The sequence below is a fragment of the Bubalus kerabau genome, chromosome 18 (assembly GCF_029407905.1).
Source record: "Bubalus kerabau isolate K-KA32 ecotype Philippines breed swamp buffalo chromosome 18, PCC_UOA_SB_1v2, whole genome shotgun sequence".
In the NCBI taxonomy this organism is placed as follows: Eukaryota; Metazoa; Chordata; class Mammalia; order Artiodactyla; family Bovidae; genus Bubalus; species Bubalus kerabau.
In genome coordinates, this window is record NC_073641.1 from 38269645 (window position 1) to 38275049 (window position 5405).

At 38.6% G+C, this 5405-nt stretch overlaps 1 non-coding gene across 1 annotated transcript; it reads left to right on the top strand.

The window, feature by feature from the left end:
• Positions 1–2556: 2556 nt before the first annotated feature.
• Positions 2557–2692, top strand: LOC129633512 (small nucleolar RNA SNORA43). The gene has a single exon (XR_008705091.1). It is a non-coding gene; the product is annotated as a small nucleolar RNA SNORA43 (small nucleolar RNA).
• The last annotated feature ends 2713 nt before the right edge of the window (positions 2693–5405 follow it).

Genomic DNA, 5405 nt, shown 5'->3' on the forward strand with positions numbered 1-5405 from the left:
CTCGTCTCATTATCTTGGGATACTGTATAATATTATTATGGTGTCAGGCTATTAGAGGCTACAAACACTATATAACAACAGCTTTAATTGAGGCTTAGAGCTGCATTGTAAATATGTAACCTTACTTGGGGGTGTTTGCAAATGCTTTCTGGAAACAGTTAAAAAAGATGTTTTCAATTGTTCGAACAACAGCTTTCTCTGCCAAGATCAAGTAAAAGCTTCTGAAGATATGGGCACCATAAACACATTTCTTAAGACTTCAATTTTTTTTTTTTCCCAGAAGCACAGCAAATCTGTGAGCCAAAAAGCCTCATGCATGCCACTTCCTGGACTGTTCCAGGCGAAAACTAATGAAACACTGCAAAAGTTACACTCAGATCTACTGTGATCTCACAGCCACAGAATTCCACTCTTACTTTGAAGTTACTTTATTATGATAATAATTATCTGTCCATGAGTCTGGTCCTGGCACTGGCCTATCCCCAGGGATGGAGATTTGGGTGCATGTAACAACAGCCCACCTTCAGCAAGGAAGCTCCTGACACAGAAGGCTAACCATCAATCTTACCTGACGTACTTGTCACCATACATACAAAGTGACCGGTCTTGAGCTCCTCGGAGTATTACAGCTCTCAAACATTTGGTGGAGGCACATTATGATTCCGACGTATAGGATAAAAGACAGAAAAACCTGGGTCATATGAGATTGGTTCCAGGCAGAAACTGTTAAACACACACACACACACACACACACAGCCTGAGTCTCCTTTACTGGACAGAGTAAAAGAAAACAGAAACTGAACATTTTGAAATGTACATTCAGAACAGAATACTGAGTCCAGAGGCAAATTATCCAGGCTGTAGATTATGCAGGCCACTTGGTCCAAAGTCTGATACCAAAGAATTGGTATCTGACTCCAGTGGGTTTTCTTTTTTTATGACTTGTTAGCATGTGCACAAGAAAGGGACAAGTTTAGCATTTTGTTGCTTGTCGGTGACAATGATCTAAAGTGTAAGGACAGATGACCAACAGGCACCTGAAAAGATGCTGAACATCACTAATGATTAGGAAAATGCAAAGTACAATGAAATAGTTTTGTGCGCCTCACACTGGTCAGAATGGCCACCATCAAAAAGTCTACAAATAATAAGCACTGAAGAGGGTGTGGAGAAAAAGGAACCCTCATACACTGTGGATGAGAATGAAAATTGGTACAGCCACTATGGAGAACAGTAGGAAGGTTCCTAAAAAACTAAAACCGAAGGCACCATATGTTCCAGCAATCCCATTCTTGAGCATATAGCTAGAAAAGACAAAAGCTCTAATTCAAAAAGATAGATGCACATCAATGTTCACAGAAGCACTATTTACAGGAGCCAAGACACTGAAGCAACCTAAACATCCATCAACAGAATAATGGGTAAGAAAAGATGTAGTACTTATATACAATGGAATATTACTCAGGCATAAAAAAGAATGAAATAATGCCATTTGTACCAATATGGATAGAGCTATAGATTATCATACTAATTGAAGTCAGTCAAAGAAAGAAAGACAAATATCATGATATCACTTATATATGGAATCCAAGATAATGATATAAATGAACTTATTTACAAGACAGAAACAGACTCAGAGACCTAGAAAATAAACTTATGGTTGCCAAAGAGGAAAGGGTTGTTATTGTTGTTCAGCTGCTCAGTTGTGTCTGACTCTTTGCAACCCCATGGACTGCAGCATGCTGGGCTTCCCTGTCCTTCACTATGTCCAGGAGTTTACTCAAACTCATGTTCATTGAGTTGATGATGCCATCCAACCATCTCATTCTCTGTCGCCCCCTTCTCCTCCCACCCTCAATCTTTCCCAGCATCCGGGTCTTTTTCAATGAGCGGGTTCTTCACATTAGGTGACAAAAGTACTGGAGCTTCAGCTTCAGCATCAGTCCTTCCAATGAATATTCACGGTTGATTTCCTTTAGAATTGACTGGTTTGACCTCCTTGCAGTCCAAGGGACTCTCAAGAGTCTACTCCTTGATAAATGAGTTCAAAAGCATCAATTCTTCAGTGCTCAGTCTTCTTTATGGTCCAACTCTCACATCCACACATGGCGGGGGGGTGGTGATAAATTACGAGTTTGGGATTAACAGATGTACACCATTATATACAAAGTAGATAAATAACAAGGACCTACTGTATAGCACAGGAAACTATATTCAATATCTTATAATAATCTACAATGGAAAAGAATCTGAAAGAGAACATATACATAGATATATATGTTCAGTTCAGTCGCTCAGTCATGTCCGACTCTTTGCAACCCCATGAACCACAGCACGCCAGGCCTCCCTGTCCATCACCAACTCCCGGAGTCCACCCACACCCACGTCCATCGAGTCGATGATGCCATCCAGCCATCTCACCCTCTGTCGTCCCCTCTCCTGCTGCCCTCAGTCCCCCCAGCATCAGGGTCTTTGTATGTATGTACAACCTGAATCCCCTTGCTATGCAGCTGCAAATGCACAGCATTGTAAAGCAGCCGTACTTCAGCGGCTCCTCGGACACTGGGCCTGCCAACATCATCAGAGCAGCTGCTCTGCTGCCCCTGTGACACTGGAGCAGAGAGGAAGCAACTACTTCTATACTCAGTGCTCATAACAGTGAGTGCTAAGTATGGTTTATAGCCAGACATTGCTGAGAGAAAAAAAAAAAATAACAAAAAATTTTAAAAATCTATACTTCAATTCAAAAAATCATAAAATTTTAAAAAAGCATGAATGCTAGTCCAGATTGAGATGTGCTATTTAAGATTAAATTCACATTGGATATAATATAAAAATGTAAAATATTCATTAATTATTTTTATGTCAATTGAATGTTGAAGTGATCATATTTTGAAGATACTGGAATAAGTAAAATAAGTTATTAATATTAAAACTAAAAAAAGTTGTATGGAAAACCCAAGGAGTGAGGGATTATAAAATCTCAATAATAAAGACCCTGGAGTCTAGAATTTAGGATTATTGTATCACTATTATCTTTCTAAAGAAATTAACAATGAACAATGACTCGAGGCTGTGTTTAAATAACTTATTCCATTATAACCCCTCAGCAGGGGGTGGGGAACAAGTGAGAGCTAAATATTAGTTATTATCATATAACTATGCAGCAGTATTTGCCATGAAATTACTATTTACCTAAATAAAACTGTACTGCTTTGAAAAATCTATACTACAAATACCGTAAGTTCATTTAAGGGTATTCTCCCACTCTATCCTAGAACCTAGAAATAAGTCTGGTTTAATGAAATGTTTACTGTATTAAATAGATGAGATTTAGCCAGTGTGGTTTTCATTTATCTTCCTTTTCTATGACCAAAACTGAAGTATATAAACAGGATTTTACTGGAAAAGTACCTTTGGCAAGAAAAAGGGGATACCCAACACTTTGTGTGGTCCACATTTTCTCTGTCACATTCCTTTCTTCCCAGTTAATATTACTTAGGTTTCTAAATTAATTTTTTATAATTCTCCTTGAGGCACAAAACTTGAAATTTGGACCAAAAGCAAGCCAAGATGGATGAGATTTCATGGCAATATTTTTTTTTAATAGTGATTATAAACATGGCCAGACTGAGGTTCATAATCTTGGCTCTGCCACTGACCATGATACTGCACAAGATTCTTACCTTCTCTGAGCCTTGGTATCCACATCTACTAAATGAGTGTGATATCATCAGCTTCACGAGAGTTATTGAAGGGATAGAGAGAGATCATTTGTGCTTATATTTGTCACTAATACAGCCATGTAGCATTTTACTCGGAGAAGGCAATGGCACCCCACTCCAGTACTCTTGCCTGGAAAATCCCATGGACGGAGGAGCCTGGTGGGCTGCAGTCCATGGGGTCACTCAGAGTCGGGCACAACTGAGCGACTTGACTTTCACTTTTCACTTTCATGCATTGGAGAAGGAAATGGCAACCCACTCCAGTGTTCTTGCCTGGAGAATCCCAGGGACAGGGGAGCCTGGTGGGCTGCTGTCTATGGGGTCGCACAGAGTTGGACATGACTGAAGCGATATAGCAGCAGCAGCATTTTACTTAACATGGTGAATAGTGCCAAACACTACTATAAGTGAAATAAATTTAAAAACTAGGATTTGAACCCCAGGTAGCCTGGTTCTGAATCCTAGAGCTTCAATCACTGTTCTGAGCAGCTTCCATATACACATATGCACTCAAACGGGGAAATATAAACAGTAGTGATTATTGCTACAATTAAGATTATATCTGCTAGCTATCACTGTATAACAAAACGTCTCAAAGGACAGTGGTTTAAAGTAACTATAATTTAGTATTTCTCACTAGTCTATATGTCAGTGGGTAGTTTTGCTGATCTCCGTGCTTGGCTGATCTTGGCTAGACTTTCTTATGAGTCTATGGACAGCACAGATTGGCTAGAGGCTGACTGGTCTTGGATAGCCGAAGGTCACTGGGCAGGTGACCTGAATCTTTCCTATGCATATTTTACAATCTTTTAGTGGGCTAGCATTGGTCATGTTCTCAAGGTTATGGCAGAGATTCAACAGCAAAACTGAGTCCAGTGCACACTTCATACCACATTTATTAATATCCCATTGGCCAAAGCAAGTCATGTGGCTGACCACTGAGTCAAGAGCTGGAACAAAATGCCCCTCCCCAAATAGGAGGAGTAGAAACTTGGGGCTTTCAATGCAGTCCATTGCAGAAATACTCAGAATCACAGGGGCAGCAGAATTAACCCTGAAAATGAATTATTTAAACAAATATGCTATCAAAAACCTACATGAAACCATGAAGAATAAATATACCTAAAATTGTCTTATGATTTATAAAACACAATATTAAGTTAAATTATTAACATTTGATTAGGACTCCAACCTAAGTGATACCACATGTGTTTTTACATATAACTCTCATAATACATCAGAGAAGACAGGGCAGAGTTTCAGGAGCCAACTTCCCTTCAGTTATTTTTACAACACAGATTATAATAGTGAAAACTGGCAAATTTTGTAATATACCTTATTAAGAGGGAGCAAACTGGTTATAATGAGAATCAACTGTATTGATCATAATGATGGTTGTGATGGCTTCAAATTCAATTTGTAAAATATTTCATCAAAGAATTTCAATGTGGTATTTCTGGGTTAAAAGCCAAGATAGTGTTTTATGATACTAGGTAAAATGATTTTGCTGTTAACATGAGTATAGCTCTAAAATACACAGTAGAACCTTTTTATTTGTGTAGATGGCATTTAGAGATAAGAATAATCATCATGCTATTTCTCCTGTATAGCAAAAGGAGATATAACATACATACTCTGAGCAAGAGGAAGATTCTTCAACAAGAAATATTTGAATGTGTG